Below are 15126 nucleotides of genomic sequence, written 5' to 3' on the forward strand. Positions count from 1 at the left end.
TTTTTTTTCAATTACTGTTATCACTCGACATTCCCCATATACAACTGCCCATTTTAAATCGAGTCCGTCTCGATGGAACAGTAGCTCGGCTGCCCGGCTGCTGCCCCGAAAGTCGTAGGTTCGATTCCGGTCGTGGCGGTCGCATTTCGATCGAGTGTAAATGGTAGAGGTCCGTGTACTGTACGATGTCAGGGCACGTTAAAGAACACCAGATGGCCAAAATTTTTGTAGCCCTCCACTATGTGGCGTCTCTCATACTGATATCGTGGTTTTGGAACGTAAAACCCGACAATATTATTATTATTAATATTATTATTATTATTGTTATTGTTGTTGTTGTTGTTGTTGTTGTTGTTGTTGTTGTTGTTGTTGTTGTTGTGACATTTTGAAGCGAAGCTTGTTATAACTCGTAGATTTTTGGTGGTGGCGTTGTACGTGAGAAACCCGGTGCCAGCGGGCGTACAGAAGGTGCGCCGTTCACATGCGCAGTGTTCCACTAAATTGATGCTTTCTTCATTGTCAGCGATCAGCTGTCCTTGATGAGACATCACATTTTTTCGTCGACGTAACTTTGCAATTGGCGGTGTCACATTCCGTTGTTGCCTGGTTACAACCTTCCTCGTTGTTGCCTTAGCCGCGCAACCGAAGTGTTGCGCTGCTAGGTGCGTGGGTGAACGTCCGATTACAGGCACAACCTGCATCAATTTGGTCGTGCATCTCGATATAGGACGTGGCTATTTGCTCCTAGCGCAAGCGCAAGGGTGGTTTCAAGGTTTTTTAACACGAAAGTGTTTTATGCCGCGATCTACGAAGACTTGAAAGGGCCCCTACACCACCCAGAGGTGGAAGTGTAGATGTCGTGGAGAAATTGTGCACGAGTCTACAACGAACATGTAGCCGTGAGAATTTTTTCCAAATCATGCCGTAATAGCGGAGCTTTAGGTGCGTTTGCAAGCGCGGCGATTGCTCCTTCCGCCCTTTCCTTCGCTACCATCCGCTTGTCTTCTCTCCGAAAAGGAGCTTTGGCCTCCTCGCCGAGTGCGCTTCAAATCTCGCGGGCCTTGGTGGATTGCATACTGAACGCTTGTGTCATCCGCGCACTCCTGACGCTTGCGTAGCACTCGCCGATCGGCCCGCAGTCCGCGATCTCCTGACCGTGTAGCTCTCGCAGAATGGTGCTCCGTCCTCGGACTAGCTCCTCCTATCTCTTCTTTCCTCTTTCTTCGCTCGTGTGCGGTGAGTTCTGCATCTTCTTTGTCTGTCTATTTCTACTTTTCTTTTTAATCTCCTTCCCCGTACAATGCACTGCGCCGTGTCGCCAATTAGGCAGACACAAATTAAGTGCCTTTTTCGTTTTCCTCAAGACCCGCTTACGTGGTATACGTCATCGCTGACGCGCCGTTCGAAACACCGTCTACTTCCGGTCGCCGCGACTTATACGTCAACTACGTGCTTGTTGACTAACCGCTGTGGCCCGTGTTCATACGAATTGTGCCGGTATGAACCCCGCGTTTCGTACACGCCTTCAAAGGATCGCCAACATGCTGGATCCGTACGGTGTCAAGCCGTGGCAGAGCAGTGCCTCCGCTCAAGACGAGGAGCCGCCGCCACCACCACAACACGGCGAACAAGAAGCGCGGGCAGTTGCTTGCAGACTAACCGGAAGTCGTATGTTCTTGTTCCACCAATCGCAGCATGACTTTTTGCTCCGCGTCACTGATTCAACTTCGCGACGTCACACGCGTCACCACGGAGGCCGGAAGGGCCCGGTGAGGAGGAGAAATGATTGTTTCTTTGAATTTTGGGGCGCGCCCGCGGCTTGTAGCGATGGCACGTGTGGCATCGTTGATCGTGACGGTATTCTGCACACGAAGAGCGTTTTTCTTGAAATGTGTGCAAAAAATATTGTAGGTGGTATAGGTATCCTTTTTTGTGACGTATTTCCGTCGTGGAAATGACGTCTAAAATGTACACTGTCAGATGGCAAATGAAAACCACGAAAATTTGTTCAACGGTGGTTGATTTCACGACCTTTCGGTCTGCGACAAGAAATGCCGGGCATGCTATAACCACCGCGGCACGGTCTGGAGACTTCACAGACGCGCCTTTTAATTTATGTCTTCCACTTTCACAGTTTTCTAGCTATAGGCGGCGTTGCCTCGCCGTTTGCGAGCTGTAAAGTAATGCATCATGAACGTAGCCTCCGCGATTAGCCTCTGCAACAAATGGTTACTACGCGTCCGTCCTATCGGTGTGTTTACATTAGGAGAAGCGGGCTGGCGCCGCGCCCTGACCACGTGATAGGGTGTGCTTCCACTTTCCCTGTCTGCGGCGCGGCGTCCAGCTGAGGACACGCACAAAGCTCAGCCGCGGCTGCTGGATTAAGAAAAAAAAAAAAGAAACATTTTATCCAGTGGCTCCTGGCTGACTTGAGAGACTCGCTTGCGCGTGTGGTCGCGTCGACGTTCTCGCGCGTCGCCTTCAGCAGCGTCGCGTGGCACGTGCAGCAGGCGTTGTACTATTCCTCGCGATCTCTCACTCCATGACAGACGCGGACGTTGTCGGGCGCCCCCGGCTTGAGCGCGTCGAGCGGTCTGCCCCTCCTCCCAGCCAAGCGACACGGGCGTCCATTATGTCCCTTTCGCGAGCAGGCCTTCCGTGCTTGTCTGCAGGCCGCGGCGAACGCTATTTTAGTCGACGCTGCGGTGCGCAGCTCTTGGTGCGGTCGGCAGCGACGTCTGCAGGAACCGTTCTTTGGGCCTCCGGGACTGCGAGTGGCGGCAGCTCCTTGCCTGCGAAGACCACTCGTCTTCGTATAGTACAAGGATTTGGGCAGGCATGGGGGGGCTGGCCCTATTTTATTTTTGCGCGTGTTGCTCGAAATGGGTTGCTGGGAGAGGTTGTCCATCTTTTCTGGCTCGGTTTCTTTTCTCGCTCTCGGGTTTTCGTTGTTCGCACGGCCGTCGCACGCCCCGTCTCCCGCGCGCGTCTTCGTACGTTCTGTGCTCGCTTGTTCGTGTAAGGGGCGATAGATACCGCGAGATGGAGAGCCTGGCAGCGGCGGGCCGTGATACGGAGGACGCGTGCCACGGCTTCTGCACCCTGACACGACCCTATAGGGCTGGCATACCGCCCCTCTCAGCCCCTCACTTGCGTACACTTCGCGCTAGATGTTTCTACCCTCCCTGCCTTCCCCCTCCCATCTAATGGTTTGTTCTGAACCCCTCTTCTCGGGGGCAGCTTCTGGAGTTGCCGAAATTAAAGCTGAAAGCCACGTGCTTGCGTCGATTTCACGGCCGCGCTGCGGCGCTTTGTTTGATTCGTCGCAGCACACCTCTGGGTGCGTAGAAATAAGGTGCGAGGATGTGCCCCCGTCGTTCTTCGTGGTTGTGTACAGTGCGCTTTCGTCATCTGGCTGGTTCCTTTTGCGATGGTCGTAACTTTCCATTCCAACGCCTCTGGGGATGGCACGGGCGCGGGCCTCGCGATCGCTTTCAGTGCCGTGTTCACAATACGTGTTCAAATAACGTCGTAATTCAAACTTCTGATGTTAGTAGAGTATACAAAATGCCAATTCGCCCGAGCGTTATTTCACTGTCGTCGCATATCACCGGCTGAGAGGGGATCGAAACGGCAAAACTCGTTCAAGAAATGATTTGGGAAAGTTGATGAAACTCGTGACTGTCTAGACTAAATACATAATTGGTAGTGCGGTGCCTAAATAAGCGGCTGGCCTTTTATGGTCCGAAAACTTGGAATACCGCCAAGCGCTATCGGTATACAAGCGGTGTGTTTGTCTCACGTTCGCGTAATATCGGCTCGCACACCTACGTGACAGCGAACTTTATCTTTAGTGAATAGATTCGTACCGAAACGACTGATTTATCTCGACCTATTGAGTGCATCAGATATTCTACGTCAGATGTCACAGTTTGGATGTCGCATTTATAGGCTGCCATCTGGTGTACAACATAAGGAAAAGAAAAAGAAATGGAGAAAAATGAACACCGTAGATTAGCACGGAAGACAATAAGATGGATGCACACCATCTTGCTCAGCTTTCCGGTAACCTTGTTAAAGACTGCCATGAGAGGAGGAGCGTGGCTTCCGAAATGGGCGGCGTCTCTTACTCGGATCTGCAAGGCATTTTGAAATAGCTGCTTTGGCTCGCCGGTGTTCATCAAATAGATGTCGCAGTCAGGGAAGTGCGCTTGGAGGGACGATTATCTCTGTATATGTTGTAGAAAAAAAAAAAAGGCTTCACGAAGAAGTTCCTTACTAGTAGCGCTTCTTGTGCGGGGCGATTATAGGTCGTTGATTGACCTGAGGATTATGTACGGCGGAGCTAAAATGCCGTAGTGCTTTTTTTTTTTTTTTGCCCTGAAGCACGTGAGAACAAAGGCTGACGTTTTTGCCTCAGCGGTGTGTTTTTGGTGGTTCGCCCGTGTTTTACCACAGTCCGGAAGGGATTATGGCGGTGACTGCAGGTAGCCTTCTCTGTAAATGTGCATAGGGGCACGTAAAAGAATCCGAATCGGCTAAGGCCAATGCGTAGAGCCATTTATTACGATGTTTCTTATAACTCAAGTGCACGTTTTTGGACTTCAAACCCCATGAATCAAGGAGTCTTCATTGTGTGTTTGACTGAAACAACTTCCCTTGACGAAGCATCGACTCCATCTGATACATATATGTTGTTCGAGTTCGCTTGTAAAGCTTCTTTTCCGCATAGTCGATGTATATTTTAATTCGTGTAAACATAATCAGGCACAAATGCAATGATGCAGGGCCGTAACTAAGGGGGAGGGAGGCAGTTGATAGGGTTCTGACTTTCCCAGAATTTTTTTTTTTCATGCTTTAACATTTCGGGTGACGATAAGTTTTTACACGCCTTCACATCCAACTCCACGTTGGCGCCGGAAGGGGGGTGTGCAAAAGGGGCACTTGACCTCCAAACCACACCAACAGCACTGGCCTTCTACCCAAGCAAGCGCCCCCCCCCCCCCTCCCCTTTCGCCCCTGATTTGTACCGCCCAAAACAAAATCTTGCCAGTTCCCTTGCCAAGTTGCCAAAGTTAGACGTTCGACACACAAACATCCCCCGAAACAAACTCCTGGGTACGGTCCTGATAGAATGTCATACGCCCAGCGCACCCATCCGGGTCGATTTTGGCGTTTTGCATGTGCGCGGTAACCACGCTTAAGGTAAAGCTCCCTAAGCGGCGTCGTAATAGTGCGCCAAAATGCGTCTTGTCCGAGAAAGTGTGGGTATAAAAAAAGAGAGAGAGAATAAAGTGACGCCGATCGTTCCGTTAGATGGTATATCGTTGTTATGCAAGTCAAATATTTTTTGCGGCGCGAGCGATCCGACATCGAGATACGGGGCAAACAGTGTAACCCTTGTGCAGCGAACGGATTACGTAATCCCCATGGCCGCTGTGCTTCGAACCGAGGATTCCGTTATGTATGCACACGTCTTTGGAAAGGGCAGCGCGCTTTCATTGGTATTCGTGTTTGGCACTCGTTCTGAGCTGGCCGCCTGTATATCGTATAGTTACGAGCGCCTATATAATACATCCCTATGCGTATCTACGGGTGCTGGCGTATTGGCTTGCATTTGTTCGCCGATACATAGGCCAGCTACGCCATTTCTTTTTTTTCGTTTTTAATTTTCTTTCGACCTATGGTGAGCTATATTCTGAGCGTTCCATTTCGCCGACCCGTTTGCACAGCTGCGGAAAAAGAAGTCAAAATGCCTTCTTTCCTTTCTATTTTTTTTTGTATGTGTTCCTTATTTTTATGGATCTAGGGGCGATCCCTCCGTATGCAGGTCAGTGAAAGCCTGACATTATATAGGTACGTTCCTTTGGCGTTGTGTGCAGCGAAATTGGGACTTTTTTTGTGTGTGTTTCTTTGTGTCCCACGCACAGTGCTCGTTCGTTTGATAGTCTCTCGGCGGGAGGATATATCTTATCTGTTGACATTAGCGACTCGAAATATCGCCGGTGCACCTGTACAGTGCTGTTGAGCGATCCCGAAAGAGTATTATCACATTCGCCGTTGTAAATTTAATTAGCACAGCCTGTAACGTAAGATTGATGATGTTTATATGCTGCCTCCGATAGTTATACGCTTTCCCTTTCCCCGCGAACTTGGCCGATATTAGCGTGCGATCACTTTTAAATGTTGGCGTAATTGTGCTGTGCATAAATTTACAAGCGCGTTTGTTAGGCACAGCCTTTGCAAGGTGCTCTCAGCACACACGGGATGTTCATTGGACTGATTATATCTGTGCGCTGGCTTGGCCCTTCTAGCGGTCCCATGCCAGGAATTGGGGACCCCTCTAAGCGAATGAAGCTTCGTGGCCGTCGCAGCCTCGAATCCTTTTGAAAAAAAAAAAAACGGTGGATGTCCGATCGGCAGTCAAAATTGAACCCGCTACCGGCCGCGTTGGAAGCTTTATACAGGAGCTTGATTAGTATAGGTGCGGACCATATCAGTGGCGTCATGTATAGGGTGGTGGGCTTGTTTTTATTCAGAGCACTGGTCAGTAGTTTCATGTTGGGAACATTGACTAAATAAATAACGCGTATAGTCGTGCTATCCCATTGAGCCAATCGGCTGTGGTACTATCGTGGATTCTAAATCGTATGAAAATCGGACATTGGTTGGAGCGTCGTTACAGGGATGGATAGTGGAACGTGGCGTCGCCAATTTTTGCCGCCATTGGTGTTTCCGCTCGAGTGAGCTTGGCTACCTTTTCTTCACTTCTCCTTCTTGAGAAATGCTCTCGCACGCGGTGTAGCTTCATTTAATAATTGCGTTGGTGTACCTACCTTCAACGCCTCTATGAAGGAACGGAAATCTATTGCTGTTTGATACGCATATGCTCTTTGTCAACGCAACAATTTAGTCAATCTTTTACAATGTTTTTTTTCGCTTATAAAATTTATGTGGGCGCGTAAGGTGTATGCAGTAACAGATAGAGATTATTGCATTCGTAAACCAGAGTATTAAGCATGCCAAATCGAAACTGCATTCAAGATGAGACATAAGCATAAAGGTTAACTAATCTTACGTGTACTAGCGGAAATATTGTCGAATTGTCGCCTATTGTGGACAACGTGTGCATGAGCGTCTTATGCTTCGCCTAACGACGTCTTCCACGAAGCGATTAGCCTTATTTCGCCAGAGGCCTATATTGTTCGCAATCAACTGAGCAAGATATTCGAATAAAAGTGGAAAAATAATAATGGAAGCCGGGGGTATAGCAGGAGCTGGGAAGCGGAACGAATTTTGCTCTCTGCCGCCGCTAACGCCCAATTTAGAAGTCCACCGGCGCTCTGGCACTCTCGTCACCAGATTGGCTGCTTTGTATGCTTTTCCGAAGGGTGCGCTCTTCCGCCTGACCTCGCGTCCGGTGGACCTCGTGTTCGGCATCTTCTATGCATGGGCGCCGCTTCGTGGTCCTCTTTTTTTTTTTTTTTTTTTTTGCGTTTACGATGAGAAGCAGCCGCATATCCTTGTCGTTGTCCACTATTACGCCCGCCTCCATCAAGGACATCGTCGCCTCTTGTTTCGCCGGTATCCCCGAAAGGGGTATATTACCAGCCCTCGCGCGCAGGTTTTTTTTTTTAATAAATTGTGTTCCTCTCAGGCATTCACTCGGGCTCGGGAAGGCTTTTGTACTTTTCGCTCCTTTTTTTTTTTTTTCTCCCCCAGAGTTTTCCATCTTACTTCTCCGCTCATTTCGGCGTTATTGCCCGCTCCGTTGCCGTGCATGGCTCGCTCGCGTGTGCAAGTGAGCAGGACCCGCTCGCTGCACACGCATGCACACATACTTCCTCCTGAGGCGTGTTCCTCTCTCGACGAGCCGTTCTTCTCCGTTTCGCATTTTCGGCGCTGCTGCTGCTGCTTGCCTGCCCGCTTCGTACTGCTTGCTCTCTCGCGCGCCGCGCAGTCTTGCTTTATTCTTTCTTTTCCTCCCTCTCCCTCTTGCGTGGCCATTTCTTTCCCGTTTTCTTTTTTTTCTATCTCTTCATTGCGTGCGAGCTCTATTTATCTTGTTTTTCTCTCGCTGTCAGGTTTCGCGTTCTCTCTCTCAATCTCTTCTCCGTGCCCCGAGTGGAGAGCGTGCGCGCGTGCGCTTTCTTCTCGCCAACCGCCCTCTCCCGCTCCCTGCCTTCGCTTGAGCTTCTTTTTTGTTCTCTTTTTGCTCGTGCCAGCGGCCGGCTAGCTCGCTCTACTGTAGCAGCCAGCGGCGTCGTGTGCTTCTCTCTCTCTCAACGCCCTGTTCTCTCTCCTCCTCCGCGGCTCGGCGCGCGGTGGCTGCCGGGAAGAGTTGAACGATCTCTAAACTCGATCGGGCTTCTCTCTGCCGCTGCCGCCGCCTGCGCGCTCGCCCGTTGCTGGCTGTGCTGCCGCCGCCGCTGTGTGTGTGTGTGTGCCCCGTTGGAATGGGGTTGCCTGCGGCGCACCTGTAGTAGCATCTGTGCTCGAGGCCCGAACCCGGGCTCACCCACGCCGCACACCTCGGATACACCGCCTCTCGCGATAAACAGTGCTTCTCCGACGCTACTCCCTCCGCCCATGGATTACGACCCCTCTGGATGCCACGCTAGGTAAGTGCTGTGCGCCCCCCCCCCCCCCCCTCCTGTCTAGCTGCCTCTTCGGAGCGCGCGTCAAACGCTGCCGACGCTGCCTGGGACCCGGAGCCGCGGTTCGGACGCTAGGTTTCTCGCGCCGTACTGTGATGGTGAAGAAGTTTCAGGGGAACAACCCAGCCCGCGGGGCTAGTGCGTCTCTGTGTGCGTTGTGTTGGCCCCGTTTGGCGGGCCTAGCCGAGCGCGGTTCCTGTGGCTGGCTTGTTGTGCATGTGTGCTGTCCGCTCTGCGCTTTCGGCGCAAGCAGAGGGTCGTCGCGCCCTCAGCGCTAACTCCGAGTTTGACGTGCACTGGGCGGCGCACGGTGGAAGGACCCCCGCGCACGGTGCTGCCGCCGCAGAAGCACAAGCGAACACAAGCGAGCAGCAAGAACTCTGGGCGGTCGAGGAGTGTGTGGGCCGGTTATTTTTGGCAGTTCCTGGTGTGCCGCCTCGGCGTCTTCTCAGGCCAGTCCCAGTTAGCGTCGCGATTCTGCTCGTTGCTCTTTTTTTTTTTTTTTTTAGTTTCTGTTTCTACACATTGCTGGTCATTTCTTTTCGTGACGGCCATGGATCTAACAGATTTTAACCTCGGATGTCCTCCTCTTTATCCTCTATTCCTGCCCATTTTCGGAAGCATATTTATTTTCCTTGTTTCTATCACATGTGACTACGATCGACCTGATCCTGCGCGCAGCGTCCCTAGCTCTAAGCCACGGACGGGTCGATACCCCCGTGCTCCGGCTTTTTGTTTTTGCGTACCACCCTTTGTTCGCAGCCTTCGGCGTTGGGGCTCTCTCTTTTTTTTTTTGTTCGCATGCGTTGGGTTAGGGGCCACTAACCTGCTGGTGTAAGCGAGCGTTTTGTTTATCCCGAGAGAGCTTCACGGCGCGACGTCGATTCGGCGCTGTCCGCTAGGCCTACTTTCGCTTCCGTCCCGTCTTCGGAAAGGAACGCCATCCGCTCACACCACTGAAATACACTTGAACCGTAAGATACTGGCTTCAGAGAACGTCCCCTTCGTGACTCTAGTGGTTGTTTGGACTGCGGTCTTTTATTTTACGATTAAATGGCTGGGTTGCGTCACACTGGGACCCGAAACCGAACTGTGCACCTTTCACACGTTCTCAAGGACCACTGTGTTGTATCTCGCTCCTCTATTTCACTTCGTTGCCGAACGGCTGTCGAACGACTCGCGGTTCGCAGCGTCACTTGGCGCCATTGTTTCCTCTTTTTTTCTTTATTTGTGTTGCCCGCGAGAGCGGGTTTCTTATGGGCGGCAGGGACAGCGTGAGAGATCTCTTGCGCAAGCGACTCCCTTGCGGCGTTCGCGAATGACTCCATAAAGGCCACTTCCAGGCACGACTCTGTGGCCAGTGTGCTCGCTGCTGCGAAGCCTTCAGGTCCGAGCCTCCGCCAGCGGCGAGCTTGTTTACTCTCCCACTCCTCCACTTTCGTCTCTCTCCCTCACTCGGACTCGCGCACCCCTTTGTCTACACCTGTGGTTGCGTGGTGGACTGGACGATGGCCTTTTCCACTAGCTCCATTTTGCCCATCTGCTCTGAAGGCACTACAGATTTCGCGTTTACTCGAGGGCTTTGTAGTTCGACGCCGGCGGCTCGTCGCGTCGATGTTCATTGAGGATGCGGGTTTACTGACCTGTCAGATGCTGATCAGCTGTTTTAAGCGGCGTGTAGTGGCGCTCGTGCTGTGCGAGAGATGGCGCCACCGTCGTGCGCCACCTGCGCCAGCTCGTACTGTTTAGACGCTGCCGACCCGCTGTGCCTTTTCTGTCTTTAACCAGCCACTTTCTTTTCTTCGCCCGATATTCAGACACAAGAATGCTCTTACCTCTGGCCGAATTTCATCTTTGAATGATTTCGTTTAAATGCAATCGCTCGTAGTGGTCATTTTGACCTGGTTCATCTGTGCGTACAACCGTATTTCATTTGGCGTTTTGCTGTGCAAATCTACTCGTTGTATTTAATTAATAACCTGTTGTTCTGATGATGATTTGTAGCTTCGTTTTCTGTAGTCTCTCCCTAATCGCTTCTTTTTCTTACTCGTTGGAAAGATGGTCGAAAATTTCCGGTGCCGTTCACTTCTGCGTTTCTCATAATCATGTCGTGGTTTTGGCATGTAAAACCCCAGATGATATTGGCGTTGACAGGAAAAGAGTGTGATCGCAACCATCTGGCGTATTCTTTTTAATGATTTCTTACCAGGTTAGATAGTGTAAAGTGTACTGCATTATTATAGCGTGAGCGCTTCTGCTGTCCGCTTCTCGGGTCATCGTCCACTAAAGAAGTATACCTAGGCCCCTGTTGTCGCTGTTGTTATACATCTCGGAGTCCTTCGACGTGGACAGCATATAGCGACGGTCCTGCCACACCGGTCCTTGCCCTGCCACCCATCCTTCCTTTCTCACCCCGCAGTGGTTTCTCGCCTTTAATCTTTCATCTGTGGAAACATTACTAGTTTGCTCCGTGAAAATTTGTCGCTAGTAGGTTCATGTCTCAAGTACCGAGTCTAGTGTTCAATAGACGTGCGCGTCACAGACAACCGCAATTACTGTCCGAGTTCGGTGTCTTGCTTATCATCGTAGCGTGTCTATAAACGCGCTATCGTTATCATCGTCTTTTCGGACAACAGTGTACTCCTATAGCACCTCGGCGCAACAGTGGTTGCGTTGCTCGGCTGCTAACCCGAAGGTTGTAGGTTCGATCCCGGCGTTCGCATTGCGATGGAGGTGAGCTGGCAGAGGCCCGTGTACTGTGCAATGCATGTTAAGGAACACCAGTTGGCCGAAATTTCCGGAGCCCTCCTCTACCACGTCTCTCGCAATCATATCGTGGTTATGGAACGCAGAACTCCTTATATAATTACTATTGTTGTTACAGTGAGCACCTAACTCTCATAACAATTTTGTTCTTCCACGTTACTTGCTTGATTGGGCTTACTGGGGAGTAAGACATCGGTTTCGACGGTTTAAACACTTTCCCCGTGCCTGTTCTTCTCAGGGTCGAAGCCTCGAACACCGACCTTTAGCGCTGCCGGTCGAGTATGCCGCAAACGTAGCCGAACGTTCGCCTTCCGGCCGCGCAGGGTTGCACGTCCGCAAGCGGGGCAGGTTGCCCTCTCGAAACATCCGGTGCTGTGAAGTTCGGGCGACGCAGCAACTTGCGATTGAACCGGCCTGGCTGCGAATCATGTGTGACCGTCGTCCCCCTCTCCTTCCTTTTCCTCGGCGGCTTCATGCTCTGCGTTATGTTAGGTCAATGTATTCCTGAAACTGGCTTTCACGGAGTCGATCCGACACTGACATGACTAACAAAAAAAATTATCCAACCAGACTTCTTTCAAACGTCGTAGGAGTACGCGAAAGGAGCGCAGGTGGTTGAACGCAGCTGGGTAGTCGAGCCATTCTTCCAGACAGAGATATAAGGGCAAGGTCTCACTTGGTGCGCAAGTTATGGGAAGAGAGACAGCAGTCTTTCTTCAAAGCGTAATAACATATAAGGGCATACCGGCTGCGGTGAAAGTCGGATTCCGAAACTACTGAAACTCGGGTGTTACGAAGTCTTATAATGTGAAACCGCATTCGTTGCACGCCGGTATCGACGATGTAGGTCCTAGGATTACTTCGCTGTATACGAAAATTTGGTGTATCCGTGCATTCCACCAATTCACTGTAGCCACCAATACGCTATATTCGAAGCCTCGTGTATTTCTAGGTACGAGTTTCATGAAAGGCTTGCTAACGGCGATGACGTCGACATGCAGAGGCCTTCGGCGATCGGGTGCTAGCTCGCGCATCTGTCACCACCGTTGTGGTCGTCTGATGCGATGCGGATGACTCACAGCGGCGGAGGTGCGGCGCGAGACTGTGCTGCAGCGGGCGGCCGGAAGTCGGCGCGTCCTGCGCGCGTCCGCCGTCGTCTTCATCTCATTCGACCCGCGTGTTGTGTGTGTGAAACATTGTCCGCGTTCTACCAGGAAGATCCCCCCCTCCCCTCCTCGAGTGTGAACGGAGAAGAAGAGGGGGCTGCCTGTCTGGGGCGCGTGGTAAGCCCCCGGTCCTCGGCCAGGCGTCTGATCTGCTCCACCTGCGTATCGGCGCGCGTCGAGTACTCTTTCTCTAGACAAAAAAATAATAATGCTCGTGCGTCACTCGTAGTACACACACGCGCTGCTGGCGCACGGATGGTGGAGAATTGTAAAACGGGGTATTGCAACAACCCCGGACCTGCAATCTTGTTGCCCCTGTAACTGTGGCAGATTGTGTTTCTGTTAGCGCGTCCCGTGGAAGCTTGGAAGGGGTTTGGGGGGGGGGGGGGTGGTAGAAAGAGAGGGAGTGAGACGTGAAGCTTTTGCGATGGGAGGAAGAAAAAAAAAACATGCGAGACTGGGCTTGGAGGGACCAGAGCTTCCCTCTTTCTTTTCCCGTTGGCATTTCCTGGAAGAGGCGCATGCACCAGGTGGTATGGATCTCTGCAGAGTTAGTTTGTCGGTTGCCGTAACCTTCGCGTTTTTTTCTTCTTTACATTTATGTTTCCAGTTGTAGCTAAGACGCCGACTAGTTGGATCCCGTCCGCTTCTGTGCTGCTGGTGTATTGCAGGTTGCACGCGGAAACTGACATGCTGTGCGGACGCAGTTCTTCAGTTCTGCGTTGTCTTGTTTAGGATGCGTGACGTAACGATAATGCGCATGTGTAGAGCTGGCGCTGTTCCGTTGACGAAACGTTTCTTGGGCTTGTCAGCGCGACACCTTGTGCACTAAGCTAACACGGCTTGTACCAAGTAGTCACGATCACGTGACTGTCTGCTTGTATGTGAATTCCGTTTGCGTTGCATACGCTGTTCCGTAAACGTTTAACTTGCGCGCTTCTCTCTCTCTCCTCTCTGTCTCTCGTTTTTTATTATTTTTTTAAAGTTTTTGCTTATAGGCTGTTCTACGGATCTAACTTTCTCAACTCTAAACGCGCTAAACCCGATTCACCCTTTCTCGATCTGAGCCAACCGTCCGCTTCGATTCGTGCCGCGAGTCGCACGCTTTCAGTAGGTTGTTTCGCAACAGCTGGCGCTAGACAACCCCGTCCCTACAGCGGTGAAATGCTCTTTTCCGTGGTGCATGTGAATACTTCGACGTCCTTCGTTCGGTCCAGGGCGAGCGATGATAGTCCCGAGGTGAGAGGACGACTTCTCCCTCGGTCGCTCGCCACCGCGCGCTCTTCTTTCGACTGGTTTGCTGGCCGCAGCCGTGATCGTCGGATTCGAACGTCTCCGCCCCGGCCCGTTCGCTGTTCGCTGCGATGTGCTCCGCCGCACCAGTTGCCATTGCTGGGAGTGATCATTGCAACCCCCCCCCCCCCTTTTTTTTTTTAAAGACGATAGTCTTTCTTGGGGACCTTCGACGGGAAAATTTTGGTCTGTATGTACATTTGTCTGTCCCCCCTGCCGATACCTCAAACGGCATCAAACGGCCAACCCCATCCGCAGCGCCCACCAATATTGCTCAAGATTCAGCGTTCTTACCTGTGCGATTGTCAATTAAAAAAGCAATTATTGCGCATATCTGAGGCACCATAACAACTCGTTGATGTTTTGGATGTGTGCCTTTATACTAAAGAAGGCACACACGAGTAATTCCAAGGACACTGGCGTTTATCACGCTGCGCTCACGGTGTAACACGATGCTCAAAGAGGTAAGTGCGTCCAATGCTTTGCTGAGACGACATGGTGGTGGCACCTGCCCGTCGCTTTGCGTTCTACACCTTATCACCTCCGAGACAGGCGCGCATCTTTCTGCGCGCACGCCTTCCTTCGTTTTTGAACTGCCAGATGGCGCTCGTGTCTAATGTGCCTCGATGCGCTCGTTCGCCTCCGCTACACGCTCGAGGCACTAACGCAGCGCCTCCAGAATACCATTGACCAATTTTCTTGCGCAGAACATCAAATAAATGTTTTGTTCACTCTCTCCAGACGCAAGACTATCGTATTTCGACGACTATGCAGTGTAACATGCAGATTCGGGGCCAATTTGTTTAAAAGGCAGCAGTCCTTCTTGGGGACCTTCGACTCCAAAATGTTGCTCTGTCTGTCTGTCTGTCTGTCTGTCTGTCTGTCTGTCTGTCTGTCTGTCTGTCTGTCTGTCTTGTCTGTACATTGGTCTGTTTGTCGGGTGTAACAATCTCTCTTATAGCACCAAAGTGACCAAATGATGCCTCAAATGACCAACCCCATCCGCAGTGCCCACTAATATTGCTCAAGTTTCAGCGTTCATACTTGTGCGATTGTCAATTAAAAAAAAACAATCATTGCGCATATCTGAGGCACCATAACAAAACGTCGATGTTTTGTATGTGTGCCTTTATACTAGAGAAGGCACACATAAGTAATTCTAAGGACCGTAGCGTTTATCGCGCTGCGCTGACAGTGCGACGCGATGCTTACAAATGCAAGTATTTCCAACGTTTTTACTAAGA

The 15126-nt window shown here is 51.2% G+C and overlaps 1 protein-coding gene across 3 annotated transcripts in view; it reads left to right on the forward strand.

The window, feature by feature from the left end:
* The window catches only part of bbx (bobby sox), a 277569-nt gene that overhangs the window by 177008 nt on the left and 85435 nt on the right, over positions 1–15126 (forward strand). The window contains exon 1 of one of the 3 annotated variants that reach the window (XM_075893403.1): positions 7846–8621. The exons of the other annotated variants lie outside the window; for them this stretch is intronic. The gene's annotated coding sequence lies outside the window, so the exon portion shown is untranslated. Of the gene's footprint in view, positions 1–7845; positions 8622–15126 lie in introns of those variants that run through there. 3 annotated transcript variants of the gene reach the window in all.

This window comes from Rhipicephalus microplus, chromosome 4 (genome assembly GCF_043290135.1).
Source record: "Rhipicephalus microplus isolate Deutch F79 chromosome 4, USDA_Rmic, whole genome shotgun sequence".
Lineage (NCBI taxonomy): Eukaryota > Metazoa > Arthropoda > Arachnida > Ixodida > Ixodidae > Rhipicephalus > Rhipicephalus microplus.